Below are 14,637 nucleotides of genomic sequence, written 5' to 3'. Positions count from 1 at the left end.
ATTTCCATATTTCACTAATTGTACTCTAAGCTATTAACCTTCCCCCAATAAAATGACAACTCAGTGAAAAATGTCAAATGTGGTAAAATATATGAAGTGTCAAATAATTTAAACTTTTCTGAACAAATCAGTTATATATAAAGCCTATAGGACCCTCTTCCTTCTCAGTACCATGAATACAAAAAATGGAACATATTACTGGCATAGATTTTAGTTCAGAGAGCATTTTTTTGTTCCAAGTCCTTGATTATCAGAGAAATGTGAATAGACAACAATGAGATACCACTTCACTCCTGTGAGAGTGTCCTATGTTAGAAAAGGAAGCAGTAACAAATGCCAGAGAGGTTGTGGAGACAAAGGGACTCCCCTTCACTGCTTGTGGGAATGCTAATTGGTCCAACCCCTGTGAAGAGCAGTCTGGAGAACTCTCAGAAGGCTAGAAGTGGACCTACCCTATGACCCTGCAATTCCTCTCCTGGGGATATATCCTCTAGAAGTAAACACACCCATCCAAAAAGATTTGTGTATACCTATGTTCATAACATCATAATTTTTAATAGCCCAAATTTGGAAGCAACCCAGGTGTCCAACAAGTGAGTGACTAAGCAAGTTGTGGTATACATACACAATGAGATACTAGTCAGCTATTAAAAATGGTGATTTCACTGTTTTCAGCCCATCTTGGATGGAGCTTGAAGAAATCATGGTAAGTGAAATAAGTGAGAAACAGAACGATGAATATGGGATGATCTTATTCACAGGCAGAAGTTGGGGGAAAAAAGGTTCGGAAGGGAAAATACTAAGCAGAACTTGGAATGGAGTTGGTATATTGCTCAAAGGTAAAACACTATGGTGGAGTATCAGGTCCTGGAACATGATGGCAGAGGATGACCTAGTAGGGATTGAATTATTATGTGGAAAACTGGGAAATGTTATGCATGTAAAAACTGTTGTATTTTACTGTCAACTGTAAAACAATAATCTCCCAATAAAATTTTTAAAAAGGATTTTAGTTCATGGAAGAAAAATAATAAGAAATTTCATAAATTTTAGCTAGAAGTATATGAAGTAGAACACCTCTTTAAAATGCTCATGTAATCTTTTTAAAAGATTTTATTACATTAATTTATTTATTGGATAGAGACAGCCAGAAATTGAGAGGGAATGGTGTGATAGGGGGAGAGACAGAGAGACACCTATAACTGCTTCATCACTCGCAAAGCTTTCTGCCAGCAGATTGAGACTGGAGGATCAAACATGGGTCCTTGCACATTTTAATGTGCACACAACCAGATGTTCCACCACTTGGCCCCCAATACTTATATAATCTTTTTTTATTTATTCCCTTTGTTGTCTTATTGTTGTAGTTACTATTGTTGTTGTTACTGATGTTGTCATCGTTGGACAGGACAGAGAGAAATGGAGAGAGGAGGGGAAGACAGAGAGGGGGAGAGAAAGACACCTGCAGACCTGCTTCACCGCCTGTGAAACGACTCCCCTGCAGATGGGGAGCCGGGGCTTGAACCAGGATCCTTACGCTGGTCCTTGTGCTTTGCGCTATGTGCGCTTAACCCTCTGCAATACCAACCAACTCCCTTATTTATATAATCTTAATATTCATTTAATCCTAATAGTCGTATTTTGCCTTAAACCTTAGTCAAGTCACATAATATGTCAATCAGGGAAAACTACTACTCTGCAGATTTCTCAGACTTGCTAGCTTTTCAGAGTTGTAGAATACCTTTTTCTTTCATTTTTTTTTAATTTAAGAAAGGAGTAATTAACAAAACCATAAGGTAGGAGGGGTACAAATCCACACAATTCCCACCACGCAATCTCCATAACCCACCCCCTCGATGATAGCATTCCCATTCTCTAGCCCTCTGGGAGCATGGACCCAGGGTCATTGAGGGTTGCAGAAGGTAGAAGGTCTGGCTTCTGTAACTGCTTCCCCGCTGAATATGGGCGTTGACAGGTCAGTCCATACTCCCAGTCTGCCTCTCTCTTTCCCTAGTAGAGTGTGTCTCTGGGGAAGCTGAGCTCCAGGACACATTGGTGGTATCTTCAATCCAGGGAAGCCTGGCCAGCATCCTGGTGGCATCTGGAACCTGGTGATTGAAAAGAGAATTAACATACGAAGCCAAACAAATTGTTGAGCAATCATGGACCCAAAGCTTGGAATAGTGGAGAGAAAGTGTTAGGGGGGTACTCACTGCAAACTCTAGTGTACTTCTGCTTTCAGGTATATATTTTGCAGTAGTTTATGGACAAGTGTGAACATAAGCTCTCTCTCACAGTAACTGGTGTATATCTAGGTTAGGGGACTTTGTTAGAAAGTGAACCACCTGAGATGAAATTAGAGTGTACTATAAAAGGAAAGGACTCACCCCAGTAATGAAGCTGAAGGGTTGTCATTCCACTCGTGAAGTCTCTGGACCCAGTCCGAGGTGAAGCATGTTGAGGTGGCAATCATTGCGTTGGTTAGGTTGTGATCGGTGGATGTAATATTATTTGGTATGGATTGGGAGACGCATACAGGAAAGTGGGCCCTATCCAAGGGTTCCAGGACTGGGGGAAGTAAGGGCTCTATAGTGGAGATGTGAGGTTCCTGCTGTCTTAGGGTTCAAAAAGTCAATGGATAGTTAATGTTATCATCACATTATTTGGTAATTGGGTTAACTTTGAAAAGTCCTTTTGTTATGGTTTGCTGTACAGTATCCAGTATCTTGTATATAGCTGTGACATTGGATGCTTCTAATCTACTTGGTCTAGGCTTTTGAGAGAGTCCACATATCAAATACACAGCCTATATATTAAAAAGATTCAGTCTCCCACTATTATTGTATTACTATTGATGTATTTTTGAAATTCTTTCAGTAGGTGCTTAATGTATTTAGATGGTCCCTCATTGGGTGCATAGATATTAATAATTGTTAAGTCTTCTTGGCTGATTTATCCTCTAATCATTATGTAATTTCCTTGCCTATCTTATATTACTTTATTTAATTTAAAATCTATCGTGTCTGAGATGAGAATGGCTGTTCCTGCCCTTTTTTGTGGACCGTTAGCCTGTATGATAGTTTTCCATCCTTTCACTTTAAGTCTGTGATTATCTTGTTGTGACAGATGGGATTCTTGCAAGCAGCATATGGTTGGGTTATGTTTTCTGATCCATCCCCCCACCCTGTGCCTTTTGATGGGTGAGTTTAAGCCATTGATGTTTATTGATATTATGGATTTAATGTATTTTAGTGCCATTGTTCAAAAAAATTTTGTTATCTCTGATATATTGCAAGTATTATAGTGATTCTCTTGTTTATAAGAGGTCTTTTTGAACCTCTTTCAGGGCCGGCTTGGTGATGGTTGCCTCCTTTAACTGTTGTTTGTCTAAGAAGGTTTTGATCCCTCCATCTAGTTTGAATGAAAGTCTAGCAGGATATATTATCCTTGGTTGAAACCCTTTTTCATTCAGGGCTCCATAGATATCTTGCTATTCCCTTCTGGCTTTTAGAGTTTGAGTGGAGAAGTCTGCAGAAAATCTTATGGGTTTTCCCTTGTATGTGACTTTTTGTTTCTCTCTTGCAGCCTTTAGGATCCTTTCTTTATCCTTACTTCTTCTCATTGTGACTGTGATGTGTCTTGGTGTCTTCAGCTCTGTGTTGATTCTGTTTGGTACTCTCTGGACCTCTTGAATCCTGATGTCCTTTCTGTTATTCAGGTCTGGGATGTTTTCTTCTATGATTTTCTCTAGAATGTTTACTTCCCCTTCCTCTCTTTCTTCCTCTGGCAGGCGAATTATATGAATGTTACTTCTTTTGAGATCATCCCATATGTCTTTGTTGTTGTTTCCAGTGTTTCTAAATCTCTTTTTAAGCTCTTTCACCTCTTTCTTAGTTTTCTCTAACTCATCCTCTCTTTGACTAATTCTGTTTTTGCTTTTGTTAGTCTGCTTTCCCTTCCCTAAGCTTCTTTCTTCATTACCAGTTAGCCAAACAATTTCTCCAGTCTATGAAAAAGTAGTAAGCAAATCCCAGTGAAGAAGAAAGAGAAAATAAAGAAGGGATAGCAAGAATAGACAGTTATGCAAATCTACTATCCACTGTATATTCTAGGTGTAACAAGAGGGAAAAGGGAACTAGAGTAGAGATACAAACATAGAGATTCCACTGTGAATCAGATTTTTTCCCCAAAATAATTCACAAATTCAGAAAAGCAAAGAAGAAGGAAGGAAGAAGTGTATGACATGATAAAATAAATAAATTAATTAATTAAAAAAAAGAAAAAGAAAGAAGGGACAGCTGAGAGAAAAGGGAACAGATAAGAAAAAGAGCTGTAATTGAACAGTGAAAGTAAAGGTTTTTTTATTGCTTTATATTTAATTTAATTTAATTTTTTTGATTAGCTAGGAGTGGGAGGGAGGGGAGAGTCTGTAGAGGAGGTAGGAGTAACCAGACAAGTTCCTCCCACAATAGATAAGATGCCCAATACCCTAGCAATGAAAGATACCCTAAGAGTTAATTCTGATCAACCTAAAGGGGGGGGAAGATATATGCCTTTATATAATATTAATAGTAAAATAGAGCAGGGTAAAAAAATAAAATAAAAACCCTGTCCCACATTACCTCAAACCTTGTGATCAGAGGCAGCTGATTGTTAAGAATGAGAAAAAAAAAAAACCTCAGGACTAGACAAGGATAGCTGAAATAGACAGTTATGCAAATCTACTATCCACTGTATATTCTAGGGGTGGCTAAAGGAGGAAGGAAGTTGAGCAGAGACACTCGCAGTGAGAGTCCTCACTGAGTCAGAATTCTTCCCCAAAATAATTCCGAAATGTGTACCAGTGAATTCAAAAAAGCACACTGTTTGGTGGTATGGGGGCTGGAGGCTGTGGCTTTGGAAGTTGTAGGATTAAGGAAGAAAGGATGACAAGAATGAGAAAAAGAAAAAAAAAGAAAGAGAGAGAAAAAAGAAAAAGATAAGAAAAGAACAGTCATAAAAGAGCAGTGAAAGGAAAGGTTTTTTTAATTTATTTATTTTTTAATTATTTAATTAGCTATGTGGGGTGAGGTGGGGGGGTTGGATACTTAGAAAGAAAAAAGGCCAGAGGTTTCAGAAAGGTATAGACTTAGAATAAATGATACTCCCTGTTGGGACAGGAATTTGGTAAAGAAAGAAGCTCCTAGCAGGCTAGGAGCCTGCTAGGAGCTGGTCCCCAGGGACTGGTTATGGGGGGGGGAAGGGGGAGGAGGTATGCTTAAAAATTAAAAGGAAAAAAAAATTCCCCTTTTGTCCTACTCTAATTCTTAACCCAAATTAAGTTATAGTCACCTCCTTTGTGTCACCGCTAGGACCCCTTATTGACTGGCCTAATAAAGGCAGAAAATCCTACCGTTTCCAGGAGATGTGGTCAGAGCTCAAGCTACTAGCAGCTTCTCAGTCTGCCATCTTCCAGGAACCCCAGATTTCCTATTCTTTAACCCTCTGGCATTATGGACCCAAACTCATTGTGGGATGCAGTAAGTTGAAGGCTTTGCTTCTGTAATTGCTTCCCTGCTGAACATGGGTGTTGATAGGTTGATCCATATTCCCAGAGCTCTAGGATATGTTGATGGGGTTATCTGTCCAGGGAAGTCTGGTCGGCATTATGCTAGCATCTGGAACCTGATGGTTGACAAGAGAGTTAACATACAAAGCCAAACAAATTGTTGACCAATCATGGACCTAAGGGCTGGAATAGTGCAGATGAAGAGTTGGGGGGGTCCTCCATTTTATAGATAGCTAGTAGGCATATTTTCGTTAAATTCCAAAGGGCCTGTGGGGCTATACTAGGTTTTTGTTTTTGTTTTTGTTTTTGTTTTTTGCCCTATTGTCTGGGGATATGATGTCATGGCTGGAAAAAGGACCAGAAAGCTGGATCAGGGAAGAGAGTATAAATATAAATATAAATATTATTGACTGTAAACCTCAACGATTTGATGTGATCTGGGGCCCATAATTAGCTTGGGAGTCTATGTGACCTCTGCATACCTCTAGCTCTGATCTCACATTCTGTGATCATGAATAGGACGGTTCCAAGCTGTGCCAATATCGACTCATCTTCCTCATGTGTAGCATATAGTATGTTGTCCATCCTCCTTTGGAGGATGGACCATTCTCTACCATTGTTGATCCAAGTTGAGGGTAAGGTCCTATGGGGGCCCACAATGGGGTCTATTGTGTTGTTCCTAGTAGAGATGACTGGTAACAATGGAGAGAGGGATTTATTTGAGGTCTACGCCCATCAAGTCTGTTTGGGAATCTCAGGACTCCTTGAATAGGGCCCCAGCTGATGGAATGGCTTGATAGTGACTAAGGACTCATTGTTAAAGTATGCCAGTCTCTTTCCCTTATTCAGCTTTTGTAGTAATTGATTTGATAAGGTTAGTCTTTGGAGTGAATGAGAGAACTGTAATAGGAAGTAGGTAAGAAAGGTATCTAAGTCTAAGTAAACAAGTTTCATTATGAACTTGGAACTGACTCACTACAGATTATTATGTATTTTTGTTTTCAGGTATTTATTTTGCCCTAATTTATGGATACATGTGAACATATGCTCTATCTCAAGGGACCTGGTCTATATCTAGGTTTTGGGACTTTGTTAGGAAGTGAACCTCCTGGAATGGAATTAGAGAATATTATAAAAGGAAAGGTCTCACCCGAGTTATGAGGGTGAAGGGCAATCCATGCCTGACATCTTTGGACACAGTCAGATGTGAAGCATGCTGAGGTGGTACTCACTGCATTGACTAGGTTGGGATTGGCAGACGTAATATCATTTGGTATGACTTGAGAGAAGCATGCAAGAAAGCGAGCCCCACCCAGGAGGTTCCAGGACTGGGAGAAATACAGGCTCCATAGAGGAAGCAGGGAAGACAATAGATACTTATTGCTGCAATCACATTGTTTGGCAATTGGGTTAACTCTGAAAAATCCCTTTGTTAGAATTTGTTGTATCATACACACCATCATCCTTTGACATTATTTGTATATAGCTATACCACAGGTTGCTTCTATTCTCCCTGGACTAAGCTTTTTTTTTAGTTTTTTAAAATTTTTATTTTTATTTTATTTCATTATTTTATTTTTATTGGGTAATTAATGTTTTACATTCAACAGTAAATGCAATAGTTTGTACATGCATAACATTCCTCAGTTTCCTATATAACAATACAACCCCTACTAGGTCCTCTGTCATCCTTCTTGGATCTGGCCTAAGCTTTTAAGAGAGTCAACATAGCAAATTCTCAGCCTACGTATTAAAAATACTCAGTCTGTGCTTTTAAAAGTTTGAGACATTAAATCAGTTTTTTCCTCTCATATTACTTAGTGAATTATATGACTACAAATTAATAGGAGTGTACATAAACACTATTCCCACCACCATCCCATCCACCACCACCCCCAGCCCCATGAAGCTGAACATCCACCCTCACCCTCTATCCAGGGTTTTTACTTTGGTGCTCTACTACAAATTTAGTCACATCCACCTTTGAGTTTCCCTTTCTTTTATTCTTTCTCAACTTCTGTTTATGAGTGGGATTGTCTCATACTGGTATTTATCTCTCTGAATTAGCTCACTTAACATAATTCCTTTTATCTCCATCCAAGATGGGTCAGAGAAGGTGGTTTAATTGTTCTTAATAGTTGTGTAGTATTCCATTGTGTATATATACCACCGTTTTCTCAGCCACTCATCTGTTGTTGGGCACCTGGGTTGCTTCCAGGTTTTGGCTATTACAAATTGTGCTGCTATGAACCTAGATGTACACTCATCATTTTGGTTGGGTGTTATGATATGTTTATTTAGGGACCTTACAGAGAAAGCTCTCAGATTATTGTTTTCAAAGAAAAGAATGGAGCTTTTGTTCCACTTTTTCTGTAATCTTTTGCTATAGCATTCAAGATTTTATATGGTTGTTATTGTGCCTGGATCACCTTTATTCTGCCTAAAGTACGTTCTTCAGAGTTCTCTTTTGTAAGTATATACTTGAAACAGCTATGAAATTCTGTTAGTAGCTATTTTATTTCAGTGTTTTGTAAATACTATCTTCTGGTTTTTATGGTAGTATACGAAAATCACACTATTATTTTAACTGACTGTTTTCATGATTATCTTTACTTTTGACTTATGATTTCACTGTGTTGTAGTTTCATGTGAACTTTTATATATTTTGTTTATGCCATACTTAGTCTTCACTAAATTTGTATTATTTTTTTAAAATTATGTTTGGGAAATTAAACCACAAGTGAAGAAAGACTATTTCTCTGATACATAGAGATAATCTGGGAAACTGCTTGTGTGTTTATTGAGTGTTTGTGGAGACAATTGAGCAAAGTGGACAGAGCTGATAATGATGAAAAAAATAAGTACTTCTCTAAAAGTTCAAGCAGGTTGAGAAGTATAGCTTTTTGCACAGATCACATTTCTAATTAACTAACCAATCATAGTGGACAGGATTGACAATTCACGTAACTCTAGAATTAGTCAGTTGGTGATTCTTGTTACTTGGCTTTGAAATTCATGCCAGGCACTGTGTTAGGCAATCCATATTTCTCTTTACTGTACTTTGAAGTATGCTTCACTTCTATGAAAACTTAATTCAAATAATAAAGAAGAGAAATGAGGCAGAGAAGTAAAGAAAAATAATTCATAGAACAGAAGGCTGTCTGCTCTTGGTTAAAAGGAATTAATATTATAGTACAAAATATTCTTAAAAGACATACACTGAAAAAAATAATAGGAAAGCTATCAGGGGAGGGGATGGGATACGGAGATCTGGTGGTGTGAATTGTGTGGAGTTGTACCCCTCTTATCCTATGGTTTTGTTAATGTCTCCTTTTTAAATAAATAAATAAATAAAAAGCTTTTAAGAAAAGATCAACACTAAGGCACATAATTATATTTCTTAGGACCCCAAGGAAAAAAAGAAGTTTCCAAAGAAAAAAAAGTTAAAATGCTTGCATTCAACAGAGCTATGGTGATCTAATCTCCAGGGATTGACTTTTGCCATGAAAATTATGTTTCAACAAAATATCTCAAAAAATTCATCAGTGCACATCTAAAATTTCTAGTAAAGAAGAAAACATCACTGTTTGAAGGTTGGTGATTGCTCTTGGACTGCAGGAACGGGGGAGGGGTAAGTGGAAGTAGAGAGAAAGATTCAAGTAGAGACATGGTACTCCAATACCTGTGGACACCATATCTGCAATTGCTTTAAATTTGTGTAGTAAATTTATAAAGACTGCACACAAAACTGCTGAAGAACCATGTGGCTTAGGGAAGAACTCAGAACTGCTATTTAGAGTTGGAGAGCTATAGGCTTTTGAGTGAACACCAGGTTCATAAATAAATATAATATATATATACATTAATACATTTACATATAACACATTTTCATGTATGCATAGTCTCTTTGTCTTTTAAAATGATATCATTTTCTCTGTAATACTTTTTAATCTTCCCTACATTTTTCTTTCTTATTTTTTCATACTTCTTACATATCTCTGAGTTTCTTCATGTTGATGCTTATTTATGAAATTATTTCATCTTTCCTTTTGTATTCTTCTGCAGAGTTCCACTGGTTTTTACAGAAACACTGTACATAAAAAGAAATATAACCAATAGTGTCATGGTCTTTAACTTAGTTACAGTTTTAGTAAGAAACAAATTTAAAGTTTTTGTTGGTCTTTGCTATGAGTTTATCATTACAGTGATCATATAACTGATCAAAGTGAGATACACATGTCAGGTAAACAGTTCAACTGGTGGAGCACAGATTTGCTTGCCTGGGGATCCCTGTTACATTTCCAGTGATGTGTATATTGAAGTGGTGCTCTGATATCCCTTTCTAAAACAAACAAGCAAACAAACACCTCTGTCTCATATGACAGAAATAAAATAACCCTTCAAAACACATTGGATACTCTTGGGAGTAGAAGGAAGTTCTATCAATAGTTCACATTGGACAAAAGGCCACAATTTACATCTCTTCTAGTAAACTGGGGCATATGGTAAAATGTATTCCCCCTGTTAATGGCTTAACTCATATCCCACTAAAGTTCACTGGAGGAAATCAACTGTTTGCTGATTTAGGGATTTCACTTCTTTTTTTTTCCATTTTTTTAAAATATTTATTTTATTTATTTATTCCCTTTTGATGCCCTTGTTGTTTTATTGTTGTAGTTATTATTGTTGTTGTCATTGTTGGATAGGACAGAGAGAAAATGGAGAGAGGAGGGGAAGACAGAGAGGAGGAGACCTGCTTCACCGCCTGTGAAGCAACTCCCCTGCAGGTGGGGAGCCGGGGTTCGAACCGGGATCCTTATGCCGGTCCTTGTGCTTTGCGCCACCTGCGCTTAACCCGCTGCGCTACAGCCCGACTCCCCAAGGGATTTCACTTCTAATGTGCCAGTAAAATATCATAATCTACTGAAATTGGTGACATATGCTTCATTTCCTTGTATTTGGGCATACATAGTTCATGATATAAAACAGAAAAAGAATTCTCATTCATGAAAAATGTTTTGAAAAATTTGTTTTTAAATAGGCTTTTTGATTGTCTATTAGTAATAAAAAACATTTTATAGTTTTTGATGCTACCAAACATGGCTTCTAAAAGGGATTTATTTATTTATTTATGAAAGAGATGGGAATGAGAGACAGCATTACTATGGCATATGTGATGCTGGGGATTGAATTTAAGACCTCATGCTTAAGAATTCAGCTCTATTGCACAACATCCAGGGCCAGCAAATATGAATTTTTAATGATTCTCAATAAGGCTTCAAGTGTGTACATTCAATTAAATCTAATTTTAGTACTGTAATTGTTGTTTACTTTTGGAGGCTCCAGCTGGCCGGGCTAGCTTCACGGGCGGGTAACAGAGACTCGAGGTCACACAGCTGGGCAGGGAAGCTGTATTTCTTTATTCAGGAACAACGATTCATAAACTAACCCAAACTAATCTCCAAACAGAACTCTCCTGCCTCCTTCCCTCGCAGCGGCGCCAAGAACTCTTTTTTTAAAAATTTTTTATTTAAGAAAGGATTAATGAACAGAAACATAAGGTAGGAGGGGTACAACTCCACACAATTCCCACCACCTTATCTCCATAACCCACCCCCTCCCATGATAGCTTTCCTATTCTCTAGCCCTCTGGGAGCATGGACCCAGGGTCATTGAGGGTTGCAGAAGGTAGAAGGTCTGGCTTCTGTAATTGCTTCCCCGCTGAACATGGGCGTTGACTGGTCAGTCCATACTCCCAGTCTGCCTCTCTCTTTCCCTAGTAAGGTGTGTCTCTGGGGAAGCAGAGCTCCAGGACACATTGGTGGGGTCTTCAATCCAGGGAAGCCTGGCCAGCATCCTGGTGGCATCTGGAACCTGGTGATTGAAAAGAGAGTTAACATATGAAGCCAAACAAATTGTTGAGCAATCATGGATCCCAAGCTTGGAATAGTGGAGAGGAAGTGTTAGGGAGGTACTCACTGCAAACTCTAATATACTTCTGCTTTCAGGTATATATTTTGCAGTAGTTTATGGATATGTGTGAACATAAGCTCTCTCTCACAGAAACTGGTGTATATCTAGGTTATGGGACTTTGTTAGAAAGTGAACTACCTGAGATGAAATTAGAGTGTACTATAAAAGGAAAGGTCTCACCCGAGAACTCTTGAACTCTGTCTCTCTGGAACCCTGTCGGGGTTCCTTCCTGGGGCGGAGACAAGCGGGCCCGCCAAACTAGCAGGACTAAACCACAATCAACTAGAGATGGGGGGAAAGGGACCAAACCACTATGAAGAATACCAACATATTCCCCCTTTTCTTTTTAACTAATTGACTACAGTATCGGGTGTGGGGAGAACAGAAACCTATATCGTACAGGCATTTTCAAAAAAGAAACTGGCACAAACATGTCTCGGCGCGGCTGGCTGGCTGGCTGGCTGGCTGGCTGGCTGCTCTATCAGGTGGAAAATGGCAGCTCTGCGCCTCACCCCCCACCTGCTGGCTCCTCCCAGCGCTGTTGGCTGCTCTGAGTGCGCCCGAGCGAGTGGAAACCACAGAGTGGCCCAGAGACAAATGTTCCAGAAACAGCAAAACAGTCTCGTAAAGAAAGAGCAGAGGCCTTTGGAGATCTCTTCACAGGCAGAAGAGAAGGCCATAGTACATAGGTAGCCAAATTGTCTTCACTTATCTGAGAGATGCGCAGGTCAGGTCCACGTGGGCGCCATTTGTTGTTTATTTTCGGAGGCTCCAGCTGGCCGGGCTAGCTTCACGGGCGGGTAACAGAGACTTGAGGACACACGGCTGGGCAGGGAAGCTGTATTTCTTTATTCAGGAACAACTATTCATAAACTAACCCAAACTAATCACCAAAGAGAACTCTCCTGCCTCCTTCCCTCGCGGCAGCACCAAGAACTCTCGAACTCTGTCTCTCTGGAACCCTGTCGGGGTTCCTTTTTGGGGCGGGGACAAGCGGGCCAGCCAAACTAGCAGGACTAAACCATAATCAACTAGACATGGGGGGGAAGGGGACCAAACCACTATGAAGAATACCAACATATTCCCCCTTTTCTTTTTAACTAAATTTGATTAATGAATAATTATTTTCTTCTAGTTTTCCTGTCAATCTTTTTCCATTCTTTGTTGAAGGGTTGCATCGATGTATATGAAAAGCACCTCCTCCAGCCCTAGTAATCACTCAAAATTCCCATTAGCCACCTAAAATATGTTTATTTTTTAAAAGATGTAATTTCACATTACCTGGGGAACTAAAATAAAAATAAACTACTTTAGAATTATCAAATATATTTGACAACTCTTCAGTATTGAAGCTAGATTGTATTAATGCACCAATGTGAATATATACATAAGAATTTGAGTTGATATTTCCTGAAAAAGAAGCAAGATATTGTTATTCTCCTTGTCATTTATTTGAAGTTTTCCCCATCAACTGTAGTACAAGCAGAAGATGAACTATTACTCTAATTTTTACATTTATCTTGGGTAAGTTCATATGTGACCATTTTGATGAGTTTTATGCTATAGGTAAAGTAGATTCAGTTTTTTAAAAGTTACAACTTCTGAGACTTTTAAAGAGTTCTGTAATGTTTGCTCTTAATTTTATGTGCATTTCCTCTACAAATAAACATAACTATTGACTAAAACCACATACAGAACACTAGTAAGAGACCCCCACTATATTTCAGTAGATAAAAACAATACTAGAAAGTTATTTAACAAAAAATAAGTTATTTTGGTTTCAAGATTATTGGCTTTTTTGGAGGTTGATAGCATAATGATTATGCTAAAAGTCTCTCATGCCTGAGATTTCAAAATCCCAGGTTCAATTCCCCATACCCACACCACCATAAATCAGAGCTGAGCAGTGCTCTGGTATAAATTAAATTAAGTTAAAGTTTTTACTTCCTTTTTAAATTTATTTTTTTTACTTTTTGTTTGTTTTATGGAGTGAACTGAAAAGGTAAAACATTAATTTTAATATGTTTGATAAAATCCATTTTAGAATTACATATGCCTGTGTGAACATTTTAATTATATTGTCATCTGTGAAAATCTATAACTGTGGTTTTAACTAATGCTTATGAAATGAAAACAGTTTGAAATATTTCTCCATACTTTTGAACAACTGAAAAATTCTGGAAATTGTGCTGAGAGAGAGAGAGAGAGAGAGAGAGAACTTCTTTCACTGAGATGAAAGAAAATGCAGATGTTTCTATGAACTTTTTTCCCTATATCTTGCCATGGTTGCTTGTGATCAACTATGATAATCTAAATTACTACATCATCAGAATCTCAGAAGACAGTGGACAATCTTGAAAGGAAGCTATTCAGAAGTTAAGAATAACAATAAATAAAATAAAATTTAGTTAAACCAAGACACAAAAGGATATCAAGAATGTGTTTTGAATCGAAACGCTTTTCCCTATCTGTATATGTATGCTACTTTTTACATGTAACATTTTGCTGGGTAGTGAAAAGTTTCTAGGAATTAATTCCTGTTCCTAAATTTTAATTCCAGTTAAGCCTTGGATCACTTTAAACAGAACCACTATTTTAAATAACTGTCAGTTTCTTTACATGACCCTAGAAGGACTCTTGTCCATGAGTAAACAGGAATCCTAATCAATAAAAAGAGAAGGTAAAAACCTTGGTTTCGTCTTTAGTTATTTGGAACTATTCTCTGCCTCTTAGAGAAGAGTCCTTTAAATACAATAGAATTCCCTTTGCTCCCACAATTGAACTCTTTTAACATGCAATTAATGTCCACTCAAAAAAATGCCTATATTCAACCTCAACTCTACAATATGAAACTAGGATTATATAGACAAAGCTTGAATCATTCAAAAAGGAAAATAAGCTAGAGATGTCTATCTATTTGGGTACTTGAAAATGTCAAAGACAACTTAGAATTTTAACTAACCTTTGTAAACCCATCAAACTTAAAAACCAATTAGCATGGAAGAAAACATAAAATTGTGAGGATTTACAAGGTGCTTTTTCCAAAGAGAAAAGGTCTTTCAAGGATTCTTGACTGGGCTTCACTTCCTAAACAATAGCCAGTCAGTCTTGGCAAG

This window comes from Erinaceus europaeus, chromosome X (assembly GCF_950295315.1).
Source record: "Erinaceus europaeus chromosome X, mEriEur2.1, whole genome shotgun sequence".
Lineage (NCBI taxonomy): Eukaryota > Metazoa > Chordata > Mammalia > Eulipotyphla > Erinaceidae > Erinaceus > Erinaceus europaeus.
The sequence above is the reverse complement of the archived record's forward strand: the minus strand, read 5'-3'. Positions refer to the sequence as shown.